The following is a 17,827-nucleotide window of genomic DNA, read 5'->3' as shown; positions in this document are numbered from 1 at the left end:
CCTGGACTGAGATATATTGAGATAAAATAATTGGCCCAACTTCATACAAGTAATGACCTGAAAATTTCAGTTTCTCAGTCAGCATTCTGACAACAGAGCTGGCACTCCTAACACTTAACTGGAAATTGTCAGCCAATTAAAAAAATAAAACAGTTTAGGCTGTACGATATTAAGTTTGACTCAGATAGCAGTAAATACATGCCAGAAGAGACCCTCTGATTTTCTCAAATTCTCTTTAAATTTGGATTTGTTCAGAGTAGTAATTTTCACAGACTTCTTAGTGTATAGGGCATGACTTCAGTTAACAACTGGTTTCTGTCCATATGCTGGGAGATTGGAAGTACTTGGACTCCATTCAAACCATTAATAGCCTCGAACTATCATAAACCCGGGTGAGCTATGATTAACCTTTCACTACAGTGTCACATGTAGGATAAAACAGCAACTTCAGGCAAACCATTAAGTGCCATAAGAAACTGGGCTACCAGGGAGGATTAAGCAACTTTCAGAATATTTCTCAAGCATTTCTTTTAGCCTCTAAAGATGGCTTGAGGGGTCAACATCCCATCAGTGGTTCTGCGGTCATGTCTCCCAACTGTAAGAAGGTGACTGGAATAGGCTCTGGATTACATCTTTTTTTTTTTTTTTTTTTTCTCTACCAGTGGATAGCATGTATTTTTTTAAGTGCAGATTCTTTCTGGAACATGTGTGCCAATACTTTAATGATGGAGCAGAAAACTACAAGCCCCGTTCTTCTTCAGGAAAATAAGCAGTCCCATTCTAACAGCTATAACTAAAAAAAAAAAAAAAAAAAGAAAAGAAAATAGGGCACAAACATATGTTGGTATGCATGCTTTGTATCTGTCTTCCCTCTCTAGGAAAATACATCTATATACAAAGATTTTTAATTAATTTTAATCCTTCTTCTTCCAACCAGCTTCACATTCAATATAAAGGGAGAGTGGAAGGGCAGGTGCGCACACACACCGTGGCACAGGAGCCTGACCCTGATACACTATTTAGACCCAAGATAATGAAATGGTGTGAAAAAATTATAGACTAAAGGCAAAGAAATTATGGTTTTACCTATGACTGTACTTGGGTTCTTTCTCTCTAGATAAGTTTCTGAATATTTTTCTTCTGTTTTCAATCACTGTCTGTTTTTCAATGGAAATAGGTAAAATGCAAGAAAATGGGATTCCATTTACTCACCTCGACCTATAAACAATGCTTGCTTTGGGGAGCATGTGGAATTACCGTGTAATCCTTGACAATTTATGGACTCGCCTTCAGACAACTGTAAATAGCTTACTTCTGATTTCTGAATTTACCATTTCTTTTTTCTTTTTCTTTCTTTTTTTGTTTTGAGACAGGGTCTCACTATGTCACCCTCTGTAGAGTGCTATAGCATCACAGCTCACAGCAACCTCAAACTCTTGGGCTTAAGTGACTCTCTGACCTCAGCCTCTCAAGTAGATGGGACTACAGGCACCTGCCACAAAGCCTGGCTATTTTTTTGTTTCAGTTGTCATTGTTTTTTAGCTGGCCTGGGTCAGTTTCGAACCTCAGACTCCTTGTATGTGGCCGGTGCTGTAAGCACTGTACTACAGGCGCCTAGCCTGAATTTGCCTTTTCATTTCAGTACATTTAAGGAATTTCCCAGAAGAGATCAATCTTGTTTACTGTCCAAATTCGGACTAACACTTTTGAATAAAACTGAAGATCTGAAATAAGATTTTTGTGTTCATTTAAAATGTATGTAATTCAGTTTTATAGCAAGTTATTCAGAAGCATAAATTCTGAATAACTTTGGGCTTCTTTAGTCATCCCATTATAAAATCTGTATTCTGCTTCCTTTAATTAACTCACTCTGTGTTGACTTATCACTGGTCCTGGGATTTTCAGACCTATGGCTATTTCTGGCTCTTTATTTTGAACTGTTCAAGGCAAATGCCACTTCTTGGAGTTTATACAGACTTCATCTCAGCAACTGGGGAGTGACAATGGGGAGTAACAGTGCAATGTACCTTATCAGTAGAAATAAATTTGTGGAGATCTGAGCTAAGTGTCCATGATTTATTGTGAAGTCTGAGAACTCTCCAGGAGCACAAGCCACTATATTTCTTTTTATAGTATAAGAAAGCTTGGCCTGCACATTTTCCTTGTAGCTCATGGATTGACAGATAATACATTTTTAATATGGATCTAGAGATACATGAACTTGAAGCCTTAGCAATACCAAGGACATGCATAAAAAGATAGACTAGCTACAAGGAAGTCAGTGGAAACTGTGTCAAGAAGATTTTCTCATATTAAAGAACTGTGTTTAAAAAGATACCGTGAATATCGGAATTAACTTCCAAACCAGGCTCTCTTTTCCTCTTTTTTTTTTTTGGCCAAGATATCCCATTTGCTTGTGTGATACTGAATAAGTCTAGTCTTACGTTTCTGACTCATGGCTATGACAAGGTGCTTGCATGCACCTGTGTTGCTATCTAGGCACTGAAGAGCTCATAGACAAATTATGTTCAACAAAGTACCAAAGTGAAGAGGCAAAATGAAATCACACAGCATTTTATTATTATTATTATTATTAAATCATAGCTGTGTACATTAATGCGATCATGGGGCACCATACACTGGTTTTATAAACAGTTTGACACATTTTCATCACACTGGTTAACATAGACTTCCTGGTATTTTCTTAGTTATTGCATTAAGACATTTATATTCTACATTTACTAAGTTTCACATGTACCTTTGTAAGATGCACCGCAGGTGTAATCCCACCAATCACCCTCCCTCCGCTCATCCTCCCCCTCCCTCCTCTCCCTCTCCCCCATATTCTTAGGTTATAATTGGGTTATAGCTTTCATATCAAAGCCATAAATTAGTTTCATAGTAAGGCTGAGTACATTGAATACTTTTTCTTCCATTCCTGAGATACTTTACTAAGAAGAATATGTTCCAGCTCCATCCATGTAAACATGAAAGAGGTAAAGTCTCCATCTTTCTTTAAGGCTGCATACTATTCCATGGTGTACATAAACCACAATTTATTAATCCATTCGTGGATTGATGGGCACTTGGGCTTTTTCCATGACTTAGCAATTATGAATTGGGCTGCAATAAACATTCTGGTACAAATATCTTTGTTATAATGTGATTTTTGGTCTTCTGGGTATATACCTAGTAGAGGAATTATAGGATAGAATGGCAGGTCTATTTTTAGATCTCTAAGTGTTCTACATACATCTTTCCAAAAGGAATGTATTAATTTGCATTCCAAGAAACACTTCATCATTCACAGTGACATCTAACCAGATAGTCATTGTCTTGCAAGAAAGAACAAAGTTGTTCTTATGTCAAAACATTGAGTCTCATGCTGGGTTAACTTTATGCATCATTTATGTAAGAAGTATCTAGAAGTGATGTAACTGCTGGTGGGATTCCACCATCCCATACACCCTGGTGGTTCTGACTCATTCCTCTGACTCGTCAGCCCCATACTGTTCCCTTTGGATAAATTAGGTAGAGTGGCAGGATGTTGACCATTAAAACAATCGTATGGGGTTAATATTGCAATTCGTGCCAGAGGAAATTTCTGATTATTGAAATGAGAGGTACACGATCTAATCAATGAACCACTCTGCTTCAATGGATTACTATAAATGTATTTGAAAAAAATTATACAAAGCAACTTGCAACACTGAATGATGAAGGCATTATAACAAATGTTGGCTTAACATTTATGATGTTAATTTTAAAGGTATAATTAAATGCTATTGTTTTTTGCACTAGCCATACAAGCTAAGTAGTTAGCACCTTTTCAAGGCATTAATAAAAGGTTCACTGCAGAATTGTTGTCATTTTTCTGGAGATAGAAAGAAGACAGTTTGTGTTTTAAGGGAAGATAAATATTTTCTTATTTCTTCAATCATTGTTTCCTTAGTTATAGTGCAAATATAGTTCATATTATGTTTGTAATTGCTTAAACTTTTAAATTACTTTTCAATATTGGCTTCCATATTAAGACATGGCTCACACCTGTGATCCTACTACTCTGGGAGGCCAAGGTAGGTGGACTCCTTGAGTCCCGGAGTTTGAGAGCAGCCTGAGCAAGAGCAAGATCCCCACTCTGCTTTAAAAAAAAAAAAAAAAATCAGAAGACTAGCTGTGCATTCTGGGGGGCTCCTGTAATCTTGGCTACTTGGGAGGCTGAGGCACGAGGATCACTTGAGCCCATGTTTGAGATTGCTGTAAGTCATGATGTTATAGCACTCCACCCAGGGTGAGAGTGTGGACTTTGTCCCCCCCTCCACAAAAAAAAGAAAAAAATAGACAGAAACTAATGTTTCTGAAGAAGAGACACATTAAGTCTTAGGTATATACTAGGGGCAGAAGAACACATATGAAATGGTAAGCTTGATTTTAAAACAAAATTTAAAGAAATTGTAATGAAAAAATTTTAAATGATAATTATCCAACCATCTCAAGCTGTTATTTAAAACATTTCCCATGACATGGAAAATGATTCCATTTCACCGTTATGAAAGACACACTCTGCTATCATTCTACCTCGTAATACTTTCAGTTGAAAGAAAGCTAATATTCTAAACCTTTATCCAGAAAGAGGAAAGCTCACCAATTTAACTTCGTTTTCATTTTAAAGGAAGATGTGTTGCTAAATCCTTAACATGTTTTCTTCCTATTCTCAGTTTGCATATATGGAAAAATGATTAAATTCCTAGGCTATTTAACATATTCATTCAGAAAATATTGACCATGTCCCAGGCAATATTTAAGCTTGAGATATGGCAGATAAAACAGATAAACTTATGATTTTAAACTTATAAGTTTAAAGGTATAATTACATTTATCTTGTAGATAAAACAGGCAAAACTCGGTGCCCTGGAATTTTTTGGCTTTATCTTAAATCAAACCAGGATGGAGAATCAAGAAAGGTAAATTTTTATCAATCATCAAAACCCTTGAAATTCATTCCATCAGTGTCTGGGGAAGTCATGGGGATTTAATATCACCTACAGGCACACTCACACACATACACACGGATATTTACATGTTTAGGGATTCATGTGTGTACACATTTGTTATTTTATCTGTACATGAAATAGGTTCATTTATTTCAAGGTGACAGCAGCTTTTATCATCATATAAACTCTTGAAAGAAATACATATTTTACATTAATATATAATTCTATGCAGCATGAAAGTCTTAACAATATATTGATACTTTATCATACATATTTCTCTTGCTTATTAATATCTGCTTAAGAGATACAATTTATTTAGTAAAATATTATCTAAAAAATAAATACCATTCTTTCTTGTTGGATCTGATAAAATGTGATACGATCTTACTTGAATGGCTTACACATTAAAACTGTATTTTCTCAAAATTGTTTTAAGCTTTTTGCCTACGAGAGAAAACGTTACCAAAATATTATCAATTTTTCCTAGAGAATTATAAATCTAAAAGTAGAAATATAGGACATTAAAATGGAATCTTTTTTAGAATTATGGATATAGTACAACCATGAATATACTGAGGATAATTAAGCCCTGGGCATGTGTTAGTAATTATTCATGGCTGCAGAAACCATTTGTAATTTTTCTTTTTTAAGGCTCATTCAATTCCTCTTTATATCCAGAAAGGAAACGGTTTGTGGAACTAGCTAAGCCTTGTGATCCTCAGGAAAAACCTTTTTCCAGGTAAAGAAATTTGCCACTATCTGGTGTTCCATATGTTAATTGCTTCAAGCACCCAGAGAGAATATATAAAGATTACTGCACTTACAAAAAAATTACTACATAGTTAAAATTCATTGCTAACCTGAATTATAAGATTAATGTTAATGTTAAGTTCGGTTATTATCCGCTGGACACTGTGTGGGTAGTGAGTGGGTCATGGGTAGAGGTTTAAGATAGAGGTGAGTGTATTTCATAATCATAAGAGGTCTCTTTTCACAGTAGTGAATACAGACATAGATTTTGATGAGAGACCTTCTCATCCCAACTCTGTAAGTTACCATCCGTGTGACCTTGAGCAAGTCATTCAATCTCCTGTGGCCTGGTTTCCTCATTAGTGACATGCGGATAATGACCCCAGCCTTGCAGAGCTGTGAGGATTCATTACAAATTTAATACAGTGCTGTTTAGTCCCTGAGATAGCTATTACTTCGTGTTCAGTCGCGTTCTATTGGCAATGATAATCTTCCTTCTCTAAGGGAAACAAGGAATATACGGGGGAGGGAGAATTTCTGGTGCTGCAATAGTGATGGACATGCTGATAGGATGATTGTTAGGACTTCAGAGAATGAATATAAGCATCCCTTTGATCCAATCAACCTAGAAAACAACTGACTCAGCCTCAGAATCCAAAACCATGTTCTTAATTTCTAAATTCACCAAGACATTCTGAGATGATACTTTGTACTAGTTTTTTACTGCTGCATAGCAAATCACCACAAGCTTAATCGCTTAAAACAATATGCATTTATTATCTCATGGTCTCCATGGATAAAGGGTCTGGGTACCACTCAGATGATTTCTCAGCTCAGGGTCTCATGAGACTGTGATCAAAGTGTCAGTTGGGGCTGAAGTCTCAGATGAAGCTTGGGCAGGTGCTATTTCAAGTTCATGTGGTTGTTGGCAGAACTGAGTTCCTTGTCATTGGAGGACTGAGATCCTTAGTTTCGGGGGCTATGCCTTTCAAAGGCAGCTCATAACATTGCTGTCCTCCTCCTTGGAGGCCGGCAGGGGAATCCCTCCAATATTTCACCTTCATTAAAGGTCTTACTTGATTAATTGAGGCCTGTGAGGGATGATCTCTCTGATTAATTCAGCCAACTGATGAGAGGGCTTAAGTACATCTACAAAATCCTTTTAACTTTGCTATGTGACTAAGGTTGCCAGGGAAAATATGGGACAACCAATTAAACTGGAATTTCAGATAAACAATGAAGTGTGGTTTTCTTTTTCTTCTGAATTTAGCATCTTATCTTTCCAAACCTTTAGGCCACATGCTTTTAATAAATAAACGTGCAGCTTACCAAATGTGGGTGTTTGGTCTAATAAACTAGCTTGTTTATTTATCTATTAATCAACTCATTCAGCCAGGGCTCACTCCCTCCGGTTGCCATAAGCCATACTTACTATTGTTTCATTCATTTTCTTTTTTTTTTGAGACACAGTCTCTAGTACAGTGGCATCATCACAGTTTATAGCAACCTCAGTCTCTCAGGCTTAAGCAATTCTTTTGCCTCAGCCTCCCCAGGAGCTTGGACTACAGGCAACTGTCACAACTCCTGGCTAGTTTTTCTATTTGTAGTAGAGATGGGATTTCCCTCTTGCTCAGGCTGGTCTCAAACTTCTGAGCTCAAGCAATCACCTGCCTTGGCCTCCCAGAGGGCTGAGACTTCAGGTGAGAGCTGCTGCAGCGGCTTATATTCATTCTTAATTGCTCATCTTCTCCTTTTCCCTCACCCGTAGATATCTGAGTTGTGGTCAGTTTTCCAGTTCCTTAGTCATTCTCTCACATGCCTTCCCGTGTGAATGGACAATAGGATCAGCCATGTTGATATCAGCAGTCCTTAAATTCTCGAGCCCCTTTCTTTCTTTGGTCCCCTAGGGGGCTCTTCCTGTGTCCCAATCTCTGTCATTGAGATGGATAAAGTTCCTCAACTGCACGTGGTTTCAGTGGCTTTACATCTCACTAGTCTGTGCATTGCCATCAGCTTTGAGATTTGTTTTTCTTGGCTAGCAGATGAGCTACAGAAGTTTAGCCTTATCATTTTTACTTTACTCATTTCTCTCTCTCTTTGAAATAGTCCAACCCCAATAACTTTGACTTCCAAACTTGCAGCTTCAAAACCAATTCCCTTTCTTCACCTGTCTTCTCTCTTTCCCTCTGTAGGAAAGATTGAGGACCCTCATCTCCAAGGCTGACCCTCGGCCCCCGCTCTCCTAGGCTTTGAAATGGTTTGAGGATTAGCGGAAATGCTTCTCAAATCCTGCCTTTCAAATACCTGGCTCAAGTCTAAAATTCTACTGAAGGCTTAATCGGTCTTAACTTCAGGTTTGGGTCTGAAAATTCACACATTTGTCCGGGACAAGTTCCTTGTGGCTTTTGCTTCCACGTGTTCTTTTTCAAACGTCCAGTTGGGCTGTTACCATTGGGTCACATCCAGATATCCTCTATCTGTTGATGCATCATCTATCCCCACACCTTGTCTGTAAGCGTTTCCAAACTATGGACATGGCCTTATTTATGGCTTTTATCCTCAGTGTAGAGTGCTTGGTACCTACTCAGATTCAATGAGTGCTTGGGGAAGAAATAAATCCCAGCTTGTTTGAAACACTTACCCTAAAATACATTGCTCCTTGCATATTGGTGTTTGGCTCAGAGTATTGGTGGGGGATCCAGATGAATATCTGTATTGCTTCCTGTGATTTGACAGATCAGGAGAGATCCTGGTGAGAAAACATCTATGGACAATAATGATATCAATTATCAGTAACTTAAAATAATTGCTTATTTTAGATTAATAATATTTGTTGATAACTTTTCGTGAGCTAGGCTCTTTACAAAGAGGTTGAAACGCAGCAGTACAGGGGCCCAATCCAGCCCATAAGCTGTTTTTATATATTCCAAGATATAATGGTTTTCCCACTTTTAAATATTGAAAAAATCAAAAGAAAATACTATTTTGCAACCAAAATTCAGGTCTCAGTGTTCCTAAATAAGGTTTTGAATTTCATCATTGAAACATACATATATTTTCCCCTTTCTTTTTAATAAATACCTATATGATATCCTCAAGTTTGTGTCTTGGCCTGAAAACCTTAAGATATTTATTACCTAGCTTTTTAGAGAAAAAGTTTGCTGACTCTTAAACACTTCACATTTTAAAAGTGGCAAAACATGTGGCTCTCGTCAAAACAGTGACTAAGTGGCTAAACTGGAATTTGAAATCTGAATGGCTCAAAACAATTTTTTTTAACATTTTTACTCCCTTCAAGTGACAGATTTTAATTGTCCTCATACATGTGAATGAAGAATCTATGGAGAAAAGAGCTGCTTCTTTCTTTCTCTCCAAGCATCTGTAGAGGCTTCTGGTAAAGTAGTGGAGGCCTTTGTCATTCTAATGAACGCCAGGTCTGTGGCCCCACTCTCTCCAGTTCCTCCCCTGGGCTCACGGTCACGGCTCACAGTCACGGCTCACGGTCACGGCTCACGGTCACCGCTTGGCAGTGCTGGAAGGGAAAGTGCTGAGCTCCGAGATTGGCACAGCTGCTTTTGCAGCTTCAGATCCTTAATACTGAAGTTTCACACCAGTGTGTCTCAGCACTTCTTAATTGTCAGCTATAAAATTCTGCAGCTGTCTCTCAAATTTGTTCAGATTCTTACAAAAATCCTGGGGACTGATTTATGTGATGCCCTGATACATTTTTAACTTGCTCCCATAATTCTGTTTCTCTTTAGCTAAAAGCACACAACATATTTTCCCTCTCCCTGGCTTCCAGGAGCTTCCATTCCTCTTCAACGGCATCACTGTAGTTTGAAATTGATCATGACTCCTCTCTCTTTGAGTTTATCAACAAAAATGGCAGCTTATTACGAAGTGGATTGAAAGAACCCACATCTCTTCCAAAGGGCTTGGAATCTTTACACGCAGGTCACGTTTGCTGATATCTTAAAAATTACTCAGAATACATCTATTGACTGAATATACTTGATGATGCTGGCTTTTAACAAGGGCTTGAGATGGTGATGACTTGGCAATTAATATATTCAATAGATAATCTTTAAAGAAAATATTCAACTATGTGAAAGGCCAGTTTTATTTCCAAAGACTTCTACTTCTCAGTTACTTAAAAAACTGTATTCTTTCTCAAATATTGGTTAACCTTTTGAGATTGCCAGAGAAATTAGATTTGAAGCTTAATATGTGAGCAAAACACACTTTCTGACAGTTATTGATTGCTATAACAAATAAGCTCAGGGATCATCAGATCACAATTCGTATCATGTTTCCCCAGCTCTTACTACAGTATGATAACATGTGACAAGATTTTGCGTATTTGGGTTTTAATCTTAGGTGTTTGTCATTAAAAACTGTGGTCTCCTCCTCCTCTTTTTTCTTCCTCCTCTTCTTTAAGGAGATCATGTTCTTCCCAGGGAGAGAAATTCACGTGGGCTATTGTTTGAAAAATGTGATGTTCCTCAACACCAGCCGCCTGCTCAGAGACAAAGTGCCTTCCCGTCCCCAGTGGCTATTTCTTCTAATGGTTCAGGATGATGGCAGCTGTCTCCCTGACGACAACTTCACAAAACTACTGAGTTCCATGAAACCTCTGTGATGACGGCATATTTCCCTAGAGCAATCCTTTTCGTATAGATTACAATTTAGATGCAGATGTATAGTTTAATATCCCAGTTTGATATAGAAAATGTTGTTAAGATACTTAATTTTTTTTTTTTTTTTAAAGAAAAGCATCTCCAAGTCCTCCTCCGTTTTTCACTGATTTAACAACTAAATCTACTCCGATACAGTTTTGTCCTGGGTGCAGTGTTCTTGGTACTGTAGTCTTTGCTTTCCTTACGTCCTATTCTTTCCTCTGTCACCAGTGCTACCTATACTGACCCTTCCCCATGCTCCCTGGACCTGCCCTTAAACTCTCCTGCAACGATGTCATGGTTTGATTGGGGCTATTGTAATTTTAAGAATGAAAACCTCATTCTTGTCTTAATTTTTACTTTTAAATCATCAGATAGGTTAAATATTATTATTTTGCTAATATTGACCCACAGATTTTGAAAGTATTAAAATTTTTATACTTTTATGTATCTCCTACTGTATGATTTGTATTTCATACTCCGATTTGTTTAACCCTTGAAACTTTTGTTATGAGGGAGGTACCACTATTAGCACCCGTTTACACATAACTGAATTGAGCAGAATTTGTGTTTGAAAAGGTGATTTCTATCTAAACCTATAGTCTCTGCTCTCAACTACCTCTGTTTACTATGTAGATCCTATTGCTCTGATAAACTCCTGGTGATGTAACATAAAAGCTTTTAACAACCTCCAGGATATTAGATTTCTGTCAGTAGAGATTAGCTATTCTTTTGAGGGCTCTCTTGGAGATTGGATTTCAAATTCTCCTTACCAATGTTGTTTTATTGCTCTGAAAGACCATGGAGAAGTAAAACAGGAGCTGAAGAGAGCTGTTTTTTCTCCCCCTCCTGAGTCTGCAGGCACTTCCTGTGATCGCTCATGATTTTAGGAAGGGCTAACAGTCTTAAGTCTGCTTCTAGGAGATGAAATGAACTTTGAGATGCATTGTTTTCCTAACACTGATCCCTCTGCCCACCCTACTATAGTTTTCATGTTTAAATATCCTTTTAATAATGTTCTCTAATAAATACTACTGCAGACTTAATTTTTGTGTGTGCCATGGGAGTCTTACAGTGAAGCCCCAGGCCCTGAGAGCAGCGTGAAGTGACAGAGACGTCTCTTACCTGACAAATGCTAAGACTGAGTTCTGGGCCTCTGGCCGACAGCATCGATTTCAGGTTAGAATTCCTTTTCTTGAGTATTTACTATATGCCACGAAGTGTTTTAAACTCTTTGTGTATATTCTGTTATTCAGTACTCAAAACAATCTAATAAGGATGTCAATATTATTATTGACATGCTACAATTAAGAAGCTTAGACCCACAAAGGTAAGTTATAGACAGAGCTCTATGAGTTTTTCCAATTCATTTGATATCCCTGGATCTAGCATTTCACCGGCAAAAATTAATGGGCTTCAGAAAAGATTTCTTAAGTTGCTTTCATTTCTAAAGTTCACTTTTGCCATCCCTGAGCAGAATTATTTTAATTGTTTAGGTTTTATCTCTATTTATTTACAGATCCATTTTCTCCCACTGAATTTTTTCTTTCCTAAGCTTCATTAGCACTAAAGAGTATAAATTTATCCTCATGGTTACCTGACATTATAATTAGAACCTTGATGTCAGTGTGTCCATGAGTAAAATTAATATTTGTATTTTCTTTCTTCAGCCTCCAACAGCAAGCATAGCTTCTGGTCCATAGTAGGTTCTCAGGAAATGTTAAATTTTAGAGAATATACACATTCTTTTGTTTATTGATATACTAGAGTCATCTTGTTTTGCTCTTTAGACTATGAATTCACTGAGGACCTGATGCTGTCAGTTGAATTGGAAGTGGGGAACCAATTAGATCAAACTTGCCAAAAGTTAATTCTGAACTATCAAATCACAGCCCATTTTCTACCTTGAATCTAAGCTTCAAAAAGAAACGTCATGCAGACTTTTGTACACCCGGAACGTTTGGGGATCTTGCTACCTTTATTCACTTTTGCAGTTAGAGATGTCAGTCTCTTCTGAGCATATGATCAGCTAACTTTCCACATTCTGGATATTTTATTATGCGTCACAAGGTCTGCGTGTGAGCAGGGAATGGTCATGCTAATTTTTAAGTATAAGCAAACTATTTATAATCGCAGTCTTAAAGATAATACCAAGGAGAACTAACATGAATCAAAATAGTTAATTTTCTTTGGAACAAGAGTTATGCTTTTATATAAATTATTAATATTATATGATGTCGCCGTGTGTGATTTCACCTTCCCATTTTATTCTCCTTCTTTTGATTGTCACTCACTGCCAATAAGAATGGTTGATTTTAAAGTTGTGCTTGTTTAGCATTTTTTCTTCCTGCTGCTTAGTTTTTTATGAACTGCAAAGTTTTAAAATAAAATTTATATTTGACATTATTAAGCCTTCATGTCTCATAAAGCCTGTTTACCTTCTCTATACTTTCACAGATTAGAGTATTAATTTTATTAGCACAAAAATTCTGAGTGCAGTTTTTCTTGGCATTTTTAAAGGTGATATTATTTTTTCAGGTAATGGGTTACTTCAAAGGAATAGACAGAGCCATACAAACACTTTGTTCCTCATCTTTTTGGCAATAGGTTTACCATGCTTGTTCTTAACTATTCACCGAATCTGACCTAATCAATCCATTAATATAGGAGGTCTATTACCTGTTTTTCTTATTACATTTTAATATATATTTTACTAAGGACTGATAATTAATTTTGCTACCTCATCTTGTGGGAGGCATTCTTCGCATCTAGAAGTTATCAAAAAGATTTCTAATGAGAGGTAGAGCTATTATTATTTTTTAGCTGTTCACTCTAAAGCAATTAAATATGATGGTATTGAAAATAAATCATGCTGAATTCTTTTTTTTTTTTTTTTTGAGAAAAGAGTCTTACTGTGTTGCCCACACTAGAATGTTGTCGTGTGGGCCTAAATTACAGCAGCTTCAAACTCCTGGGCTTAAGGGAGCCTCCTGCCTCAGCCTCCTAAGTACCTGGGACTATAGGGATTCACCACAGCACCTGGGTAATTTTTCTATTTTTAGTAGAGATGGAGTCTTTCTCTCGCTCAATCTGGTCTCAGATTCCTGTGCTCAAAGGATCCTCTCACCTTGGCCTCGCCGAGTGCCAGGAGTACAGGTGTACGCCACCCCATTTGGCCCATACTGAGTCCAAAATCTAGCTCAGGTCTGGAACCAGGAAAAAGGAATATGGCATTCATTTGGGGGATGATTGATCCCTGCTTCCTAATATTCCATTTTTGATTGCTTCTGGTTGTAAACATTAGAAAGTACCATTAATGTCTTTCCAAATATTTTGTTGTAATGAAAAGTTTGCTCTGTTAGCTACCTCTAGAATTCTCATTGGATCAGGCCCACTTGATAGTTGGATCAGGCCCACTTGTGACTCATTTTCACAATTGAAGTCATTTTACTTCTGAGAAGTAAGCACTGCCACCTCTTTCACGTCATCCTCTGAGCCCATTCGTATATGCTGTTATTAGTAGCCTTGTTGGGTAATGGTGTCTTCTCCCCCGAGCCCAGCCCACAGAGCAGAGGCACCCTGGGGCTTGGTGACGCTTATGATTCTGTCAGCAGCACATTTCTCATTGTTTGTGCAACAGTACATCAGCTGGTTCTGCCATGAAATGTTGTCCTCCTGTCGTGGGGTTTCTGTCTATGATACACCTGCCTCAACATGCCCTCTTTTCTGAGCCTTTTACATACATCTTTATTCTTTCATCAGCCATGGTAATTCTAGGTTTTTTTTTACCCCACTTAATGTGGCCCAGTGCTTTTCCACACTTGGCGATCCTGCAGAATGCCTGCACCAACACGGAATAACTTATCAGGGTTTTAAATCTTATATCTTAGGAGAGCGGCTCGATGTCAATGTTGCTTAATGGCAAGGATAAGTTCTGAACAATGTGTCAGTAGGCAGTGCCATTGTTAAGCAAACACCACAGAGGTACTTACACAAACCCAGATGGAATCCAATCCTCAATCCCGCACCCTGGGCATCTAGTCCTGCTCTCCTGGAAACATGTTGGCAGGGTCCTGTGTTCCCTCTGGATGCTGTAGTTTCCTCTTTCTGTTATTCCCAGGCTCAGTTTCTTCAGTGATTGGCTTAGTGACAGAAGGGTCGACGGGGGAGAGAAAGTTCTGAGTGGGGCATCCTGCATTTTATCTTGTAGGGGAGAGGCCTACGTTGAGTTGTCTTTTAATAAACAGTGTGTGTGGAGGGGGGTTGCTATCTCTTAATAAGGAGAAGTAGAGTACTTTTGCAAGCTTATGGCGATTATTGGAATACCAGGTTTAATATTGGGCTTCAAGATTTTTCAGGTGCTTTTACCCAAATGTTCCTATCCCCTGCATCAGAGTCCCTTCTTTCTTATTTTTTACCTTGACTTTGGCATAACAGGCCTGCTTTGTTGGAATTTTAGTTTTCTTTAATGCTTGCATAGTGTTTTTGTTTTTATTTCCAAATATTAAGGGAGTACAATGCTTTTGTTATATCAATTATTTTTGTAATGTTTGAGTCACATTACAGATGACCCCATCACCCAAGTAGTGTTATTATACCTGTTAAGTTGATTTTCCCCTCCCCCAGGGCCCTCCCTTCCTCGCCTCCATTTGATTCCCAATGAGTTTTGCTTTCCTCTGAGTACATGTGTGCTCATCAGTTAGAGCCAGTTTAATAGACAGTACATGTGGTATTTGCTTTTCCATTTTTGAGATACTTCACTTAGAATAATGGCCTTCAGTTCCATCCAAACTTTTGCAAAAGCCATTAATTTATATGCCTATGCTTCATCAACTTTTTCTGATAACCCACTGAAGGAGGTAAGAATCTCTTTGATTTTCACCCATAGTTCTTAATAGTCTCATAATAACTATCAATTGTTAATAGTTATCTTCTCTCCAGAGCATAAATTTGGCTTAGTAATAGTCACCTAATTCCACTGTCCTTGAGTTATTATTTTCCTAATATTCCTCAAACACTTGATGATACATTGTGTCAGCCACTGTATTTTTTTCCATTCTTCAACTATCCCAAAGAAAGTCTTCACTCCTCCTTACCAAAGAAAGCATTTTTTATTTCAGACTAAGATGAGGGTACAAATGATTAGGTTACATTGTTTGCATTTCTGAGGTAAAGTTCAAGTTGTAGTTGAACCTTTCACCCAGGGGGTGTTCAGACCAAAGAAAGTATTAACAATTTGCCCAGCTATGATGTTACCAGGGAATTCTATACTCTATCAACCGCTGTTTATGGGGTACTCAGCTCCAAAATCCCATCTTCGTTTCTTAGACAACTCCTGGTACCAGCTGTCCCAGCGTGGTCCACTCAGAGGCATTCTCACAGATGGAGGCTGGAGGGCAGGAAACAAGGCTGGCAGAAAGAGGGGCTCGGTTTTGGCGCAGCTTTAATAAAGTTCTCAGGTGACTTTACGGGACTCTCTGGAGTCCTGGAGTTGGGATGCTTATGCTGAGGAGGGAAACTGGGTTGTTTTATTCTTATATCGATCAGCACTGATTACTTATAGCCCAGGAAGGAAGCATGACCTTAAGTTGAGGCAGACCTTAAATAGGGCTGACAGCTGAGACGTGTCTTCTGGCAGTGCTCCCAACACCTGGGGGGAGACTCTTCTGATAACATTCTTAACAGGGTATCTGGCAGCATCTACCATAGCCACCATCTCTGCTCCTATGATCCCAGCTCAGAAATTGCACCCCCTTGTCTTCTGACGTTCCTAAGCCCCATTCCATTGAGATAGCTCCAGCAAATGTCATTAACACCTTCCTTATGGCAGCTGTGGTCCAAAAACACTGTGTCCAAAGTAGCAGGATGTGTGAGTGGGTTAAAAGAAAAAAAAAAAAAAGCCTAGCTCCACATAGTGTGGGGAACGTATTTCTAATTCAGACAATTCTCTCATAAAGCATCATTTGCTCTTAGATTTGTCATAGCTTATGGCAGTCTTTCATGTACATGCCTATTTTCCACTAAAGAGTAAAATTCTTTTTTAGTTTTTGAAACAGAGTCTCACTTTGTCCCCCTCTGTAGAGTGCCATGGGGTCTTAGCTCACAGCAACCTCAACCTCTTGGGCTCAGGTGATCCTCTTGCTTCAGCTTCCCCAGTAGCTGAGACTATAGGTACCTGCCACATTGCCCAGCTAATTTTAGAGACAGTGTCTTGCTCTTGCTCAGGCAATCTACCTGCCGTGGCCTTTCAGAGTGTTAGGAAGCGTGAAATTCCTGAAGACGAATTCATATTTGTATCCCCATTACTCATTACAATTTCAACGTCATATTATGCTGCCTTTTCCCTTCCCTTTCATGGTGATGGTGGCCCACAGGGAGAGCCTCAAATGTGACACCAGTGACAATAATACTACAGGAGCCCAAACAGCAGAAGTTAAGTCTGAATTAGGGGGTGGCAGTGGAGACAGAAAAAGGAATCAATAATGATGGTGCCATAGAATTGATTTGACAGAATTTTATGTGGGATTTTCTAGTATGGCTTATGGAAGGGTAGAGAGATCAGTAATGTCATTAAGAGTAGAGAAGGCTCGGAAAGACTGGTTTGGGATCAAATGGAACTAATCAGTTCACCTTTGGCCATTTGACTTGAAGATGCTTAAAGGCCGATGATTGGAAATGTCTAGAAATCTCCTAGAGATGTGAGACCAGCCATTGAGGGTGGAGATAATCAGACTGGAAACAGAAATCGGGAAGATACCTGGATAATGCTTACAATGGAAACCACTGGAGTGAGTTGCCTTAAATACCCTGCAGAGAATAGAGAGAAGGAAACCATTCACTTAACCTTGGGTAACACCTGTTTTTGAGGACGTAGGCAGAAGAGATCACCAAGGAGGAAAGGATATAAAGAGAGGACAGTAAAAAAATACTGTATAGTATCATAAATGCTACTAATAAGGGCATTTCAAGAAGGATGAAGCAGGAAGGTAGCAATCTTTCAGAGACACCAAAGAAAATGAGAAAGGTAAAAAATGGAACAATAAATTGAACAATTATTTATCATCAGTGCACTAGCAAATATTTTTGAGTGTCTATTTTGTTCTAGACATTGTGATAGGCATCTCGATATATGGCAAAAAATAAAAATTGATACAATTTTAGTTCCTATGAAAATGAAATCATTGAGAAAACCATTTCATTAAAGTAGTGGAAGCGAAAAGTGAAAAGAAAAAAAATGACAATAGTTTTACGGACATTGTAAGTCTCATAGACAACTATTCTTTATATTTCAATAGATTTAGATGGCAAAAATGTTTTTTTTTGTGACATAAATGAATTCTATAGTGGTCACAGACATTTTTTTAAGCTGTGAAGGGCAGGTATCTTTCCAGTATTCTCTCAATCTAA

Source organism: Nycticebus coucang, chromosome 23, assembly GCF_027406575.1.
Source record: "Nycticebus coucang isolate mNycCou1 chromosome 23, mNycCou1.pri, whole genome shotgun sequence".
In the NCBI taxonomy this organism is placed as follows: Eukaryota; Metazoa; Chordata; class Mammalia; order Primates; family Lorisidae; genus Nycticebus; species Nycticebus coucang.
The sequence above is the reverse complement of the archived record's forward strand: the minus strand, read 5'-3'. Positions refer to the sequence as shown.